Source organism: Spermophilus citellus, assembly GCF_964194105.1.
Source record: "Spermophilus citellus genome assembly, chromosome: 2".
In the NCBI taxonomy this organism is placed as follows: Eukaryota; Metazoa; Chordata; class Mammalia; order Rodentia; family Sciuridae; genus Spermophilus; species Spermophilus citellus.
This window is the reverse complement of record NC_138183.1, coordinates 237617455-237636261: the sequence shown is the minus strand read 5'-3', so window position 1 is coordinate 237636261 and position 18807 is coordinate 237617455. Positions and strand designations below refer to the sequence as shown.

Here is an 18807-nt window from a genome sequence, read left to right as displayed (position 1 = left end):
ATAACTAAAAAGATATACATATTTTTTAAAAATTTTTTTCATTTTTGGGATAATTTTAGAATTAAAGAAAAGTTGCAAAAATGAAGCTGGGCTTGGTATCACATACCTGTAATCCCAGCAACTCAGGAAGCTGAAGCAAGAGGATCACAAGTTCAAGGCCAGCCTCAACAACTTAGTGAGATCCTGTCTCAAAAAAAACAAAAACAAAAAAACTGGGGATTTTACTCAGAGGTAAAGTACCCTTAAGTTCAATCTCTACTACCAGATATATAGATTTCCTCTCACACTGTACCATGTTGTTAACATCATATATAGTACATTTTATCAAAACTCAGGCATAAACATAGGTACATTTTTTTTTTTTCCAATACTGGAATATTGAAATCAGGGCCTTCCTTGCACATACTAGGCTAGTGCTCTACCACTGAGCCCCTTCTTTTTTATTTATTTACTTTTTAAATACATTTATTTATTTCTGTGTGGGGCTGAGGATTGAACTCAGTGCCTCATACATATTAGGCAAGCATTTTACCCACTGAGCTATAACTCCAGCCCCTCCAACCCTTTTTATTTTTATTTATTTATTTATCTATTGGTACCAGGGATTGAACTCAGGGGAACTCAGCCATTGAGCCACATCCGTAGCCCTAGATTCTAGATTGTATTTTTATTTAGGGACAGGGTCTCACTGAGTTGCTTAATGCCACAACTTTGTTGAGGTTGGTTTTGAACTTACTATCCTCCTGTCTCAACCACCCCAGCCGCTGGGATTATAGGCACGCACCATGGCACCCTTCCGGCCCTTCAGCCCTTTTTAAATTTTTATTTTGAGACAGGGCCCTGATAGGTTGCCCAGGATGACCTTGACATTGTGATACCCCTGCTCAACCTTCCAAGTAACTAAGTGTGTGCCACCATGCCTGGTGGTACATTACTTTTAAAAAAAACCATATTTTGTTTGGATTTCAACAGTTCTTCTATTCATATTATTATTATTATTTCAGGATCCAGTCCAGTGATCATCTCCCTTAGTCTCCTCTAGTCTTTTGGTAATTTCTCAGTCTTTCCTTATCTTCCTGTCTTTGATGAATTTGAGGAGTATTAGTCAGAGCTTCTTTGTCCCTTTCACATACACCCATCTTTTTCTTTTTAAATACTTACTTTATGGTACTACATACAAGATGCTCCAGGCTCATCTTTTTTTATCCCTGCTCCACCCCTAGAATTAGACATTTCTCCAAGGAACTTTGGCTTCTTTTACTGGGTGGTAGTATTTCTGAATACTACCAAGATCCAGGTACTTGTTGCTACTGGGTGTCATAAATGGACCCTCTCAGCTGAAAATATTAGGTAATATATGTAAACTAATCCCCATAGATGTGTTATTATTTCTGTGTCTTTCTATCTGTATTTATATTAAGCTAAATATGAAATGATACAGATTCTCCCACTTTCAGAGGAAATTTAGGTCATGAACAAATGGCCTCTTTGTAATTTGTCTTACTGAGATCTTTTTCTCCCTGATAACACCTTTCAAGTACCACAGAAAACATTGTTTTCTGTGACTTGGCAACAGTTGTGTGTTCCTGGCTTATGGTCTTTGTTTAGATATGTATTCAAAGCACAAATTTTGATTCAGTTGGAATGGTCCTACATTTCTGGTATACATATAATAGCAGATAAACCATGATGATCATTTGTATCTTAAAATATGATTTTTTTTTTTACTTTGAGAAGAAATAAGAAACCTATTTCTTTGATATCTTAGTAATATTTCTTAGAGGTTGTAATTAATTAACGTGACTTTTAGATCCTTTATTTATTTATTTTGGTACCAGGAATTGAACCTAGGAGCACTTAACCATTGAGCCACATCCCCAGCCCATTTTTGTATTTTATTTAGAGACAAAGTCTCACTGAATTGCTTAGGGCCTTGCTAAGTTGCTGAGGCTGGCTTTGAACTCAGGATCCTCCTGCCTCAGCTTCCTGAACTATTAGGATTACAGGCCAGCATGCCTGGCTTAGATCCTTTCTTTAAAGTTGAGAAAAAAGTTGAGTAGTTGCAAGTATTTTAAAATGAAATTCATTTAATTTTTTTTTAATCATAAGTGTTAAAATAGTATTTTACTTACCCAAAAGTCGGCTACAACAGGAAATAAACCCCCCAAAAAAGTCTTTGGCAGCCTAAGTAGTTTATTAAAAATTGTATTGACTTCCTTCTAGCAAACCCTTCTATTTCTTTTATGTACAATATCTGCCTGTTTGGTTCTTTAAATCAGGAGCTAAATTTAGGGACACTGCTACAAGATAACTAAAAGTATTAACTTGATCATAAAGGTTGAGAAAGGAAAGCTACAAAATGTAAAACAGTAAAACTCAAGAAAGTCACCTTAGTAAAAGGTTTTGTTGTTGTTGTTTGTTTGTTTGTTTTTTGCAAGGACTTTCTCATATATTTATGGCCCTAGATCTTGAGGGTAGGATTGCATTGATTGTCCAAAGGCATCATCCTGAAAAGTTTAAATAATTATCAGTACACTTTATTTAATAAGACCAGGAAGTTTTTATTTTTAAAGTTACATAAAATAGAAATGTTTCAGAAATAAGTATAAATCTTGAAATCTGGCAAAGTTGGCTATCTAATCAGTTTTGCTATAATTTTCCCTCTATTTTGCATTTATTTTCAGTATGAAGTATGAAGCCTCTTGTTTGCAGATTTTGGGAATTTTACCAATATTGTAATTCTGTACTTCTGGTTCTTTGTGATAAGTTTAAAAATAGAATCTCAGTTGTAGAGTGCTTACCTAGCATGTGTGAGGCACTGGGTTTGATTCTCAACACTCGATTAAAAAAATAAAATAGGTGTGATGGTGCATGTCTGTAATCCCAGCAGCGTAGGAGGCTGAGGCAGGAGGATTGTGAGTTCAAAGCCAGCCTCAGTAATTTATGGAGGTGCTAAGTAACTCAGTGAGATCCTGTGTCTAAATAAAACATAAAAAAGGGCTGGAGATATGGCTCAGTGGTTAAGCGCCTTAGGTTCAATCCCTGGGACCAAAATAAATAATAATAATAAAATAAAGGTATTGTATCTATCTCCAACTTTCATGAAAACTTCCTAGTCTAGAAATAGCATGGATGCTTCGAGTAAAGACCAAATCACATATTGGAAATCTCTGTGCAATAAATTTTTTGTGTTTTTGTATTTTCATGCTGTAGAGGACTGCTTGCTAATTTTGAGCAATGTTTGATATGAGAGATTCCTCCAAACAAAATATGGACAGTACCTTTGAGGAGTACTGTTATTATTTTTACCAGTGATTGAACCCGGGGCATTTGACCTTGAGCCACATCCCCATCCCTTTTTATTTTTTATTTTGAGACAGGGCCTCACTAAATTGCTGAGACTGGTCTTGAACTTGTAATTCTCCTGCCTCAGCCTCCTGAGTTGCTGGGATTACAGGTGTGGGCCACCACATTCCCTTTGAGTATTATTAGTGGCATCTGGCTTTTAAAGTAATGATGAGTCTGCTTTCTGTAGGTTAAAAAGGAATAGATTACTCTTACAGCCAAAGAAGTAATTTTCCTAAGAACTCTAACATGGCTTAGTCCTTTCTTGAACCAGAGACTGAAGTAAGGAATCAGTCTAAAGTCAGTCTAAAATCTCTGATTCTGGGGATGATGTGTATAATAACAGCACAGTAATGATAGCTATTGTTTACTTCATGCTTTTGCTAGGCCATCTATTAGTACTACTACTTGTGTAAAATCACTGGATTTGTATGACCTGGTCCTTTCCATTTTGATCCTCTCAACCCATTTGACCGCATGGGTTACGTTCCTGCTCTTTACTCTTTCTTAGCTGTTTTAGACATTTTCATGCATGCCTGAAATAGTCTTTGTTATTCTCATTCATTATGTCTTTACTTGGTCAATCCCTGTTACTTTCCTCTAGTTCTTAGCCTAAAAAATCACTTTCTCAGTGAGACTTTCGTAGTCTAAACCTGATGTGTCTGCTATTCTCTCTTATTGTACTTGCTCCCAGACTCTTGTGCACAACCTGTACTCAGTGCCTATAGAAGCCTCACATGACCGGATTGGTGCAACCCTATTTGGTGCATAGGAGAATAGTACAAATATTAGGGAGGGATTCTTTTTTTTTTCCTGGGTCGGGGGAGGGGGAAGATTTTTAACATGTACTGGGGTAAATCTTTAGTCTTCACAACAACAATTAAATCACTTTAGACATTTCATTATCCTCTGTGTCAGTTTCCTCATCTGTCTAGATGTGGATGATTATATCACCTTCAGAGTTTTAGAGGATTAAATAAGTACATATGAGGGGCTGGAATGTGGCTCAAGCGGTAGCGCGCTTTCCTGGCATGCGTGCGGCCTGGGTTCGATCCTCAGCACCACATACAAAGATGTTGTGTCCGCCGATAACTAAAAAATAAATATTAAAATTCTCAAAAAAATAAAAAAATAAACATTTAAAAAAAATTCTTTCTGAAAAAAAAAAGTACATATGAATTGCTTAGAATGGTGCCGGGCACATAATGTATGCACAGCAAGTGGTGTTAAAAAAGGAACCACATGAAGATGGTGATGTTATGATGGGTGATAAAACTGAGGCTCAGCTAGTCTGTAGCAGAGCAGGTTTGTTTTTTGTTTTTGTGGTACTGAACATGGAATCCAGGGGTACTGCTACATTCCCAGTGCTTTTTATTTTTTGAGACAGGGTCTCACTAGGTTGCCCAGGCTGGCCTCTAACTTGCAGTCTTCCTGCCTCAGCTTCCTGAGTAGCTGGGATTATAGGTGTGTGCTACTCCTTCCAGCAAGGTTTAGACTTGACTAGAGCTCTTTAAAGTTAGATTTATTACAGGCAACTATTCTGTGTTGACTTTGCCAAAGTAATAGATTCTAAAAATTAATTATACTTTTTTAGTGGATTTTATAATCAAAGAGTAAGCAAAAAATCTTATCGGGAAATTTTTTTAATAAGCAGTGTTTTAGGCGGGGGCTGGGGTTGTGGCTCAGTGGCAAAGTGCTCACCTAGCATGTGCGAGGCCCTGGATTCGATCCTCAGAACCACATATAAAAATAAATAAAATAAAGGTATTGTGTCCAACTACAACTAAAAGATAAAAATATTAAAAAAGCAGTTTTTTATTTTGAAAAAGGATTTACTTCAAAATTGTATTAAACATGTTTTCCAACACATTTGAAATATAAACGTGTAAAATTTTCTTTATAAATAACAAGGGACACTTTTTTATGATTTGATGAAATTTTAGCATTTTGAGAATTATATACTGGAATGCAAAGCGCTATGCTAGATGCTGGTATGATAATGAATAGAATTTAGTTTCATCTTGAAAAGGATGGATTAAAAAAACAAAACAAAAAACTAGTTTCTTCTTCTGAAGAAGATAGGTTGCCCAAAAAACATTTAAGAAGGAAAAATGAGTTGCAGCTTATTAGGATGAATATGGGCATATCCAGCTTCAAAGTTCTAAACTAGAATTTTAAAGTTTTAAAACTCTTAAAAAACATTGTTTTAAAGACTTTAAAGGTCATTGTATTTTTTTAAGGCAGAACTGGATATTATGTTTTCAGAGGTAGTTTGGTTAGCAGTTTTCTGTGAATCCTTCTAGAAATTTTTGATGTGCAGTCAAACATGTATAATATTGTATTGGTTTCCTAAGGCTGCTGTAACAAATTACCGCATATTTGGTTGTTTAACACAACAGGAATTATTCTCTCACAATTTTGGAGATCAGAAATCTGAACTGAGATATATAGAGTTAAACATCAAAGTGTCTGCAGGACCAGAGACTCTAGGATCCTAGAGAATCTCTCTTTGTGTCTTCCAGTTGCTTGTGGCTGCTGGCATTTCTTGGCTTGTGGTCCCTTTACTTCATTCAGCCTCTTCTAATCTTCTGTCTTCACATCACCATCTCCATTGGGTGTCACATTTCACTTTCTCCCTCTTATGAAAGCCCACCTGGATACCTTATCTATCTCAAGATCCTTCTATCTCAAGATCCTTAATTTAATTGCCTCTGCAAAAAAAAAAAAAAAAAAAACTTTTTCCAAATAATGTAACATTTTCAGGTTCCAGGAATTGCAACCTTGAATGTGAGATGTCTTTCCACTTTAATTTTTTTTATCAGTGTTTTGTAGTTTTCTGTCTTAAGTTTTTTACGTCTTTGGTAAAAAAAATACTTAGTTTATGTCTAAGTATTTTATTATTCTTGATGCTATTGTAAATGGGATTGTTTTCTTAATTTCCTTTTTGAATTGGTTATCTATTTACAACTGGCACAATTTCTTGAGAAATGCAACTAATTTTGTGTGTTGATTTTTGTACCCTGCAACTTTGCTGAGTTTATTTGTTCTAACAGTTTTTTTGTTTTCACATATAGGATCATGTCATCTGTGAACAGAAATAATTTAAGTCTTTTCCAATTTGGATGCCTTTTATTTCTTATTAATTGCTCTAGCTAAAACTGTCAATACTATGTTGAATGGAAGTGGCAAGAACCATTTACTTGGCTTGTTCCTGATCTTAGACAAAAAGCTTTTCAGTCTTTCATCATTGAGTATGTTGTTAGCTTCAGGCTTTATGTAAGTTACATTTATTATGTTGAGGGAGTTGTTTTCTATTCCTAGTTTGTTCAGTGTTTTTAATAAGAAAGGATATTAAATCCTGTTAAATGCTTTTTCTGCATCAGTTGAGATTGTCATATAGTTTTTGCCTTTCATTCTGTTAATGTGGTACATTCGCTTAATTTTTTCATATGTTGAGCCATTCTCATAACTTATCTAAGAGATAAATCCCACTTGATCATGATGTATTATTTTTATATTATTTTATTTTATTTTGTACTGGGGATTGAACCCAGGGGCAATTTACCACTGAGCTACATTCTTAGCCCTTTTTATTTTTTGTTTTGAGACAGTCTCCCTGGTTGCTTAGGGCCTTGCTAAGTTGCTGGGACTGGCCCTAAATTTGTGATCCTCCTGCATCAGCCTCCCATGGGATTACATGCATGCAGCACTGTACCCTGCATCATTAATATGCTGTTGAATTTGGTTTGCAATTATTTTATTTTTGCATCAATATCTATTAGGGGTATTGATCTGTAGTTTTCTTACAGTATCTTTGTCTTTAGTATCAGAATAATGTTGGCCTTTGTAGAATGAATTTGGAAGTGTTCCTTCTTTGATTTTTTTTTTTTTTTTGGAAAAATTTCAGGATTACTAAATGAATTCTTCTTTAAATGTTTGGTAGAATTCTCCAGTGAAGCAGTTTGGTCCTGAACTTTTAGTGTACCATTTTAAATGATGGTTAGTAGATTATTCAGCTGGGTGTGGCACCCTGTGCACAAGGCCATAGGAAGGCATTCTCTCCATCTGATATAGATGTCTTGGTACCACAAATTGTGCTAGTTGTGAATAGATGATCCAGAAACTCTTCTTTTCTGTATTATGAATAAGGAAACACAATTCAGATTTTTGACTTCCTGAATTAGTGCTTTATACTTTTTGCCACATTCATTGCTAAGCTTAATAGGCTGATGGCTAAATTTTGCCTTTTGAGTAGTCTGTGTGGATTCTTGCTTTTTGACTTGGGGTCAAAATATATTTTATCAGAGATAAGTTGCCTAAAAAAGGAAAATGATGATATAATCCACATTTATGCAAACTGTTTAGATTGCCACTCTATCTGTAATAGTAGAATAAGGCAAACTGTCATTCCTTGATGGTAATTTATTTAACCAAGGACCAGAGTATATGAGATTTTTGCTACTGCTGCAGTTGTCTTAGTAGAATTGAGGGTATGCTGTTTATTATATATAAATATTTGTTGTGGAATACTGTTTCATAACATTTTTAGAGGTTGGAGAGTTGTCAACACAAACTCATTGTTTTATGTATGAGATTACTAAAGCCCTCAAAGATTAGGCGCCCTCTGAAGTTTTATGGCTAATGGCAGAGTAGGGATTCTGGGATTTCCGCCTCCCAGCCCAAGGCAATTCTCAGACTAAAAAGAAAAATTAGAGGGAAAAAAGTTGCCTTCCTACAATTATGCTTGTACACTGTGGAGTATAAGTTTTTAAATTATAAAATTCTGGGGCTGGGGTTATGGCTCAGTGGTAGAGAGCTCGACTTGCACGTGGGAGACCCTGGGTTCGAACCTCAGCACCACATAAAAATAAATAAGTGAAATAAAAGTATTGTGTCCAACTACAACTAAAAAACAAATATTTAAATTATAAGATTCTGTTAGCTGGAGGCAGAACTCTTTTTCCCCCACCCAGCTGAAGAACTAGATTATTTGCCAATATCCTGTGTAATTCTCCTTATTTGTGTCCCAAGTTATAGTCTCTGGCTTTTCTGTGCTGCTTTTTCAGAATATCCTCCCGTGCTTTCCTTTTTGATTTAACCACAAATACATGTATCTCTAAGTACTATATTGCTTGGGTTTGTATAATCATACTGCATGTTCGTTTTGCAGCTAGCGGTTTTTTTACTCACCATGGTTAGATGCCTCCAGTTTTCATGACCTTAGAATATCTTTCCTGTGAATATATCAAAGCTTTTTTATTGTCTCCTGTCAATGGTTTTTTTTAATTGAGAGTTAATTCATATACCATAATGTTTTATCATTTTATTACTTTTAACATGCAGCTATCACTACTGTCTAATTCCAGAATATTTCCATCACCCCTAAAAGAAACTACATACCCAGTAGCAATCACTTCCCATTCCTTTCTCCTTCCCTCCCACACAGCTACTATTAATCACTAATTTACGTTCTGTCTCTCAGCATTTACCTAAGCTAGGCATTTCATAACGGTGGAATTCTATGGTCATTAGTATCTTTCATCTTTCACCTAGCATGTTTTCAAGGTCATCAGTGTTGTAGCAGCATTTCTTACTTCATATTGTTTGTTGTTGTTGTTCTGGGGATTGAACTCAGGGGCACTCAACCACTGAGCCACATCCCCAGCCCTATTTTTATATTTTACTTAGAGACAGGGTCTCAATGAGTTGCTCAGCGCCTCTTGGTTGCTGAGGCTGGCTTTGAACTCTCCTGTTTCAGCCTCCCAAGCCTCTGGAATTACAGGTGTGTGCCACCATGCCTCGAATTCCTTATTGTGATTGAATGATATTCCATTATATGGATACCACATTTTGTTTACTCATACATTAGTTTGATGGATATTTGGGTTGTTTCCACTTCGCAGGCTATTATGAATAATGCTGCTATAAACATTTATGTACAAGTTGTTGTTGTTGTTGTTGTTTTTTGTTTTTGTTTTGGTACTGGGGTTTGAACTCAGGGGAACTCAATCACTGAGCCACATCCCCAGCCTTGTTTTATATTTTATTTAGAGACAGGGTCTTACCGAGTTGCTTAGCACCTCGATTTTGCTGAAGCTAGCTTTGAACTCACGATCCTCCTGCCTCAGCCTCCCAAACTGCTGGAATTACAGGCGTGTGCCACCATGCCTGGCTAACTTGCATGTTTTTATTTGTTCTACCTCCTAGAAATACTTTTTGTTGATGCAAAAAGGTTGTCAGTCCAGATAAAACGACCAGATTTGATTATTCACAGATGTGATTTCCCCTGCCCACACTAGGAATTGAACCCAATAGGAAGCCCTCTAGCAGTAGAGGTTACACTTGCAACTCTCTTGTCTCAGCCTCCTTTTTCATTGTTATTTCCCTTTGAAAGTGTTATAAAGTAGGATCTAAGATGCATAGCAAATGATCAATGACTTATTTGTAAATAGAAGTGCATATTAAAATCCATGAGCATTAAATTGTGTAAAGAACTGGCTTTAAATCTTAGATAAAAAATATAGATTCATTCTGGAGCTTAGTACTAGTAATGCATAGTAATATGGAACTCTCATAATTGGGTAAGAATACAAAACGATATAGTTACTTTGGAAAGCAGGTAGGCATTTATCTGTAGAAGTAAATAAACAATTGCCATAGCACCCAGCATTCCCACTCCTGCACATTTATCCAAGATAAATAAAAACTAGGGCTGGGGATGTGGCTCAAGCGGTAGCGCGCTCGCCTCGCATGCTTGCGGCCCGGGTTCGATCCTCAGCACCACATACCAACAAAGATGTTGTGTCCGCCGAGAACTAAAAATAAATATTAAAAAAAAAATTAAAAAAAATAAAAACTACATTCATATAAAAACCCATGTGAGAAGGATGAGAGCAGTTTTTTCTTAATTGCTAAAATGTGGGAATACCCCACATATCTTGAACTGGTAAAGGAACAAAATGTATTTATATCACATATTGTATACTATTCAGCAATAAAGAGGAAGAAACAGCTATTATGTGCCCCTGCATGGATGCTGTCAGTGCTTTGGGGGGTTTTCGATTTATTTTTAGCAGTGTTGGGGATTGAACCCAGGGCCTCGTGCATGCTAGGTAAGAACTCTACTGCTGAACCATGCCCCACCCTTGATCTCAGTTGTATTATATCAAATGGAAGAAGCCAGACTTAAAATACTACATATTGTTTGGTGTCATTTCTATAATACTGTGGAAAAAGCAAAAAAAAAAACAAACAAACAATAAAACTGTAAGAAAAGAATATTAATCAGTGGTCCTAGGAGTGCAGAGAGGAGTACAAAGAGCACAAGGGAATTTTGGACTGATGGAGATAAGGTAGTCTTGATTATGGTGGATATGTGACTGTGTGTTTGTCAGAGCTCAGAACTATATGCTGTAAAGAGTGGATTTTACTGTATAAGATTTATATCTTAGTAAACCCAACTTAATATAAAAGCTCGTGGCTCAGGGAATCTCCCCTCTCCTTTCTTTTTTTGGCAAGTGGGGGAAGGTACCAGGGATTTAACTCAGGGGCACTTGACCACTGAGCCACATCCCTAGCCCTATTTTGTATTTTTTTTTTACAGACAGGGTCTCAGTTGCTTAGCACCTCGATTTTGCTGAGGCTAGCTTTGAACACGTGATCCTCCTGCCTCAGCCTCCCGAGCTGCTAGGATTACAGGCGTGCACCACCATGTCGGGCTCCCCTCTCTTCTTTAATCCTTGATTTATTCTGCTCTGACAGCTGGGAACACTGGGAAGTTGGAGCAGCCAGTGTGAGGGGGCTATATATTTGCTTTTTAGCGTTAAAAGAAATATGGTAGATAAACTAGACAATATTTGTTGAACATAATATATTTTATTTAACATGTAGCACTTTATTCTAGGCATTGTTCTAATAAGCACTTTATAAATGTAAAATTAATTCGTTTAACTGTCTTGATAACTCTGAGGTAGATATTATTGTAACCAGAGTCCTAGGTCAGTGGCCCCTGACTCTGGGACCAGACTCAGCCATTTTCCCCAATTAACCAAACAGGACACAAGTGGTAGAGAACAAAGGAAAGGAATTTTTATTCTTAGTGTGGGCACATTGGGAGGATCAGCATGTTCAGCCCTATCTTTGGGTTATTGACAAAAGTTTCAGGATTATGTAGGGAAGGAACAAGGTGGTAGGGGTATTCATAGTTCAACAATCTTGATCAAATTGTGGTATGGTTGATCATTACCTCAGTATCAGCCATGTACAGCCTTGTTAGGGATAAGGAAGTTGCTGCTCCCTGGGAGTATTTTCAGATCTTGTCACAGGATGTTTAAGGTATCAGACCTGTGATCCAAAATGATTGTAGAAGAGAATGACTCAGAGAAAGAACAATTCTGAAAGGCAAGATGGAGTTAGGACAATGACTGAATCCTCCTTCAGGTTTAGGGAAATGACTGGAGACTTGTAGGCTCTGCTCCAATGGTCTGGAACAGGACATTGTACAAGCTGTTTATTGACAATCTACTAATTATGATATCCCTTCTAATCTTGAAAACATTTTAGTTACTCTGAACTTGATATATTCAACCTTGAAAAGGGAGGAATATGAGTTTTACATGAACGCTCCTTAAGTGATTAACATGTCTACATGTAGAATTGAACAGGTATCTGACCCAAAATTTAAGGTAGCAAAGGAGACAGATGTAAAATGAAGACAAAAACGCTAAGCTTTTATACTGCTTTTAGTTATCCATTGGATATCTGCAAGCCCAAGTGAAGTCATTGCTTTTTAGCAAAAGCCACCTCTAAGTCCTGTTACACTTATTATTTTTCCCATTTTATAAATAGACAAAAGAAGCACAGCAAGGTTGGAGTTTGCCCACAGCCACACCATTAATAAATGGTACAACCATTAATAAATGAACTTGGGGCTGAGGTTGTGGCTCAGTAGTAGAGCGCTCACCTAGCATGCGCGAGGCCCTGGGTTCAAACCTCAACACCACATAAAAATAAATAAACAATAAACGTATTGTGTACAACTAAAATTAAAATATTTTAAAAAATAAAATAAATGAACTCGTTTTGGCTGCAGAATCCATCGCCCTAATGTCTATATTTGACTGCTTTTTTTGTTGTTGTTCAATATTATATGGTAAAGAGTTCCAGTTGATACGTAAAACTTCTTTTACCTGTGCTGGTTATGTATGTTTTATGTTTTTTTTTTCTTCAACTATAACTTTTTTGTGTGTGTGTTGGGGATTGAACCCAGGGTGCTTGACCACTGAGACACATCCCCAGGCCTTTTTTATATTTTATTTAGAAACAGGGTGTTGCTGAGTTTCATAGGGCCTTGTCAAGTTGCTGACACTGACTTTGAACTCACCATCTTCCTCTGAGCCTCCCAAGGTGCCAAGATCACAGAGGTACCCCACACCCAGCTTCTTACTAAGCAGAAAAAAATTATGGTGTAGAGATTTTTTAAAAGCATTAGAAATGCCATCTTCTAATACATGAATTGTTTCCTCATGTTTTCCAGTGTTTATTATATACATGTGAAATATTTACCAAATCATTCCTTATGTTAAGGAGACAATTACTGCCCAGTAATTTGTTGAACTATGGAGGTTTTATATATTCAATTTAGTCTCTTTTGTTATAGTAAAGAAAAGGAAGCAATAACCAAAATAGGGCTGGGGATACAGCTCAGTGGTTGAGCCTTGCATAGCATGAATGAGCATGAGGCTTTGGGTTTAATACCCAGCATGGCAAAAATAGAAAAAGAAAATCCAAGAGTTATTCAGGAATATCCATATAAAATGGACCAGAGATAGAAATTCCTGTAATAATAATTTTGAAGCTTTGATTTTGAGAGTGAACTATGAGAGTGAATCTATGGGGTTTTTTTTCTCCCTCTAATTTTTAACTCATTAGAAAGTGTAACGCTATATATAATCCATTTTGTGTGTGTGTGTGTGTGTGCGCATTTATGTTTATTGAGGTTCATCTGCACTCTTATAAAAATATTAGATAATAGCATTGGTCATATCTTTTATAATAAATATTTGTTTTTAATGCTATTTTTCCACAATATTTTTATTTTGTTTATTCATTTTTATGTGATGCTGAGGATTGAAGCCAGTGCCTTACATGTGTGAGGCAAGTGCTCTGCCACTGAGCCACAACCCCAGCCCTCTTTTGTAATAAATATTTATTGAGTACTTATTTTGTATCACACTGGAAGGAAATGATAATTAAGATACTATCCAGTCCTTGCCCTAGAGGTGCTCAAAATATGATGAGGAAGGCTGATCTGCTAACCATTACCCTCAGAACAGTGGTAAACTTGATGAGGTTGTAGTGAGAGGTGTTAATTGCCTAATTCAGAAGTATCATTCACAGTAAATGCATTGAATGAGATTGTCTTGGCAGGTCAAAATCAGACTATTCTAATCCTAATCAGCTTCTTCTTCCCTACAACTTCATCCTAGAATTTTCTGAGACCTTCTGAATAAGGGTAACAACCTCAGTGAATCTCCTTCCTAGTTTCAATGTCTGTCCTTTGGAATCTAAATTTCTACTTGAATAGAAAAAATTAATTAAATGTAAAATTAATTCATTTAATTGTCTTGATAACCCTGAGGTAGATACTATTGTAACCAGAAAATGGCTGAGTCTGGTCACACCTGTTCAGACTGGAGATGTTAGGTTAGATGGTCTTTAGCCTCACTGAAATGATTCCCACACTAGTTTGCTAATGGCCTAAGACTTCAGTAAGATATGTTTATCTATCTGAAGACCATGGGGGGAATATAGGCTTAAAACTACATAAATCTCTTTCCTTTTGGTATGAAGAAGAGACAAAATGCAGAAATTGTTTTTATGAAAATAAAATTGAAAGTTGTTAATAACCTTTGGAGATCTCAAAGGTCAAGACCTAACTCCTTGAGATCCGAATGCATTTTCTCCTACAGTTTTCTTAGTAACTTTTCATGGAAAATTAGATGAATGCACATCACAATTGTATTTTGCATGCACTATTTCTTTACTTACATAGAGCCATAGTGAATTCTTGGCCATTTTTTAAAATGTCACATTTCATTAACAAGAAGGGGGAGATAGCCAGGCATGGTGGTGCACACCTATAATCCCAGCGATTTGAGAGGCTGAGTTAGGAAGATCACAAGTTTGAAGCCAGCTCCAGCAACTTAGTGAGACCCTCGCAATTTAGCGAGGCCCTGTCTCAAAATTTTTAAAAGGGATGGGGATGTGGCTCAGTGGTTAAGTACCCTTAAACTCAATTTCTGGTACCCCATAAAGGTGGGGGAGTACTTTTCTATTTTACTTCCTATTACCTTTATGCCTGTCTGATATCATTGCCTACAGTTCCTCTTGTTGTATAGAACAGTCTGTGAAAGAGTAAGGTCAGGCATTGGGGGCTGCTGGCATTCCTTAATGGGTATTTGAATTGCCATTTGAAGACTTGCTCAATTTTAAGGAAAGTTAAAAGAGCAGTTTATAAAATGGGCTCTGTGTATTTACCGTGGTAGTTTGGCTGTTACCTGCAGTATATATATATATTTTTTTTTACCCCTGGAGGGGGGATTAGGATTGTGATATTGGGAAATGGTCATTTCCTTTGTCTCTGGACCATTACCGGTGTTTCCACCAAAAAGGAGGTGGACTCAAGTGCAGTAGTCTTCGTAGTTGATCCTGCTCTTGCCTGTGGACTGGAGGCAGTACCCTTAGGGCTGCAAAACCTTTGGGCAAAGGTGGGCTGCGGCCCCTTTAAACCTCTAGTGTGTTCGCGGAGAGGCACTAAGGGTGGGGCGGGCACTGACAGCAGTGCTCCGGACCCGCCCCCGGAGGAGGCGTTTCCCAGCGGCTCCGCCGCACCAATACCTCCGCCGCCCGCCTGCTGGGTGTTCCTGCTGATCCTGCTCTGACCTTAGGGCCCCCGACCTCTCCCTGCTTGGGAGCGTAAGTGTCAGATTGCGGTTGAGGGGCAAATACCCCCTTATCTGTGCCGGAAGTCCTGGTGGACCGTACTGGGGACTTTCCTGGCCTATCATAGGCTAAGGCAGTGAAAGAGCGTAAACAATGCCGGCTGCAGTGAGCTAAAGCCTGGGCATCTGCTCTGCTTCTGGGTGTTGACAGCGTCCCTAGGGTGCTTGTTCGGATATGCAGTGGGTGAGCGGCGCCCGCTACCTGGCTTTGCCCCAGCCTGGTTTCTACTTATGGTGAGGAGAGGATTGCTTTTACCAGAGTGTAACCCAGTTGAGCTGGGTGGGTGGAGCTGACTCAAATGCTTTGGGCCTTTGGTCCTTAAACCTGGGATTGGAACACCTGGGTAACTTCGGGATGAGTAAGCATTAGGTTTTCAGTCGCCTTGGTACAGTAGAGCAGTAACTCTCAAAGTTGACCTAATTCACAGCCGGGTTTAGCTTTCCTTCTCCCCACAGGCCTGTATTTGTATCCAGTCCCCCTTTGGAGACATTGACAGTGATCATCTATTAGAGTCTAGTTAACCTTTCCTGCTGATCGAATAGCACTGTAAAAGACAGCTCTTTACCTGTCTCATCTCTGAGGGAATTTGCAGGAAGCCATGATCCCAAAATGAGAAAAGAAACACAGCAAAGTTTGCTTAGATGACCTGTTAGAGAAGCACTTCAGATTTCTAGTCTCTGGTTAACGCAGAATATGCCAGTAAGAGAATAACACTTGCCCTGGTTAATGGATAATACCTTGAGGCAGTAAAGTTTTTAAATTAGATGGAAAGCCTTGTCATTTTTGCTACCTGTAGAGATGAGATTTTGTCTGGCCTTGACCAAAATAATAAAAATCTTAAGTTTTCTATGACAGTTACATAACTGTATGCTTCTTTGGTCCACTTGTCCTTCCTAGACACTGTTTGAGTAAAGATTTCTGAGTGGGTGCATGCATTCTTCTTTATCTTTGTTCATAATTACTGTCTTATTTTTTAATGAACCTATCACCACACCTTAATGGTCATTCAAAGTTTTATTTTAATTTTATTTTATTTTGAGTGTGTGTGTGGTTTTGAAATAGGTAATAGCATGTTGCCCAGGCTGGCCCCAAACTCCTGGGCTCAAGCAATCCTGTGTCACCCTCCAAAGTAACTAAGACTACAGTTGTACCACCCTGCCTGACTTAGGGGTTGCAGATTGCTTTTTTTTTTAAAGAATATATTTTATTAGTTATTGATGGACCTTTATTTATTTAAATGCTTATATGTGGTGCTAAGAATCGAACCCAGTGCCTCACACATGCTAGGCAAGCACTCTATACTGAGCCACAACCCCAGCCCTGCAGATTGCTTTTTTTTTTTAATAGGTGGACACAACATCTTAATTTTATTTTTTTTATATGGTGCTGAGGATCAAACCCAGTGCCTCACGCATGCTAGACAAGTATTCTACCTCTGAGCCACAATCCCAGCCCCCAGATTGCTTTTTGAGTGCGCAGAACATTTCCTTAAACCTCCCTCAAACTCATGCTGTGCTTCTGCAGTAGCATCTCATTAGCCAGACATGGTGTCCAAGAAAGGTAATCAAGTCCAGATCTCTTGTATTGTAATAGTGAAGAGCTTTTGTAGGTCACAATCTTGGGAATTTGCTATAAAATAGTTATGCTGTCAATGCTTCTCCAAGTAGAAATCAAAAACAATCTAGTTAGTAGCTCTATAATTATCCTTACAGATTCTCAAAATACAGGAATTTAAAATAAAAGGACACTACACTTGAGCCCGTGGGTGTTTAGGGAAAAGTGGTGGACTGTGAAGTAGGAGACAAGTTCTAGGCCCAGCTCTAACATTACTCATGATGTAATCGCTCTGTGCCTTACTTTATTTAGTTGTTGAAGAATGAGAAAATGGTAGGTTGCTGGGGCCTATATTTTACAATAGGACATAGTACATAATAATGTTATTTGAACACTGAGCACTTTATTGAACAATTTGGAATTCTAAGTTCTACCTTTATGTATAACCTTGAAAATATTTCTTAAACTCTGATCTAAAAATAAACAATTGCATCTAAACGTTTTTCGGTAACAGGATAAGCTATATGGTATTTGAGCTCTTTGAGACATTAGATATTATCAGTGGGGTAAGGTGATGATATTGCTGTAGAACATATATATTTTAGCTGGTCTCCTTTCCTTTGCCTCTGTTTTAAACTGGGGTAAAACCTCACTGAACAATTTGAAATTTTAGATATTTCAATAAGGACTAGATTGTATGAACTATATAAGCAAGCATGATATATAGTTCAGATTAAAATCTTACTAATGTTTATGTTTCTTGGCAATATTATTTGCTCTCAAGGTATCAAACCCTGCTACTTAATGAAAAAATTTGATTTTCTATGTTTATGTTTATAAAATTCAGATCCCTCTTTTCATTCCTGGTACCATATTTTTAATCACTTGAAGATCAGAGTTCCGAAGTCTAAAGCCAAACTCATCATAATTCCTTGCCTGTCCTCCCAAAGACTTCAGTTTCCCCTGCCCCACCCCTTTCCATTTCTATTGTCAAGACCTCCAGTTCTGGCTCTTTTTAATCTTTTTTTTTTTTTTTTTTTAATCAGGTATTGAACCCAGGGTGCTTAACCACTTAACCCCAGCCCTTTTTAATTTTTATTTTGAGACAGGAACTTGCCAAATTGTTTAGGGCCTTGCTAAGTTACTGAGGCTGGTTTTGAACTCATGATCCTCCTGCCTCAGCCTCCTGAGCCACTGGAATTAAAGTGTGCACCACAATTTTAGTCCTGTAGTACTGCAATAATTTCCTATCAAACCTCTATTTTGCTTCATTTCCGATTCATTTTATTTAAGTTTATGTATCTGAATAAGTAGGATCATGTTATTGCCTTGCTTCAATTAACCAGCATTTCCTGCTGTCTAGCATAATTTAATTATCTCCATGATCTGACCATAGTCTCCCTTTCTGATCTTATAAAGTTTTTGCATTTAAAAAAAAAAATATTTTTTTTCTAGTTGTAGATGAACACAACTTATTTATTTATTTGTGGTGCTGAGGATCAAACCCAGTGCCTCACACGTTCGAGGCAGGCGCTCTACCACTGAGCTATAGCCCCAGCCCTACATTTTTTTTTAATATTCATTTTTTAGTTGTAGTTGGACACAACACCTTTATTCACTTATTTATTTTTATGTGGTGCTGAGGATCGAACCCAGGGTGTCACACATGTGAGGCGAGCACTCTACCGCTGAGCCACAACCCCAGTCCTTTTTATTGGGTCTTGCTAAATTGCTTAGGGCCTTGCTAAATTGCCAGGCTGGCTTTAAACTTGTGATCCTCTTCCTTCAATGTCCCAAGTTGCTGGGATTATAGGGTTGTGCTGCCACCCCTGGCTTCTACCAGCTGTTTAAAAGAAAAATTTCCACCTAACATTCATCACTGAGTTCAAATGTGATCCTTTCTAT

The 18807-nt window shown here is 37.5% G+C and overlaps 1 protein-coding gene across 6 annotated transcripts in view; it reads left to right on the top strand.

Annotated features, from left to right (window-relative positions):
• CKAP5 (cytoskeleton associated protein 5) overlaps nucleotides 1-18807 on the top strand; it is a 111436-nt gene that overhangs the window by 15590 nt on the left and 77039 nt on the right. Inside the window, exon 1 of one of the 6 annotated variants that reach the window (XM_081279043.1) lies at nucleotides 15205-15321. The exons of 3 other annotated variants lie outside the window; for them this stretch is intronic. The gene's annotated coding sequence lies outside the window, so the exon portion shown is untranslated. Of the gene's footprint in view, nucleotides 1-15204; nucleotides 15322-18807 lie in introns of those variants that run through there. 2 more of the 6 variants (XM_081279044.1, XM_081279047.1) reach the window with 2 other exon arrangements.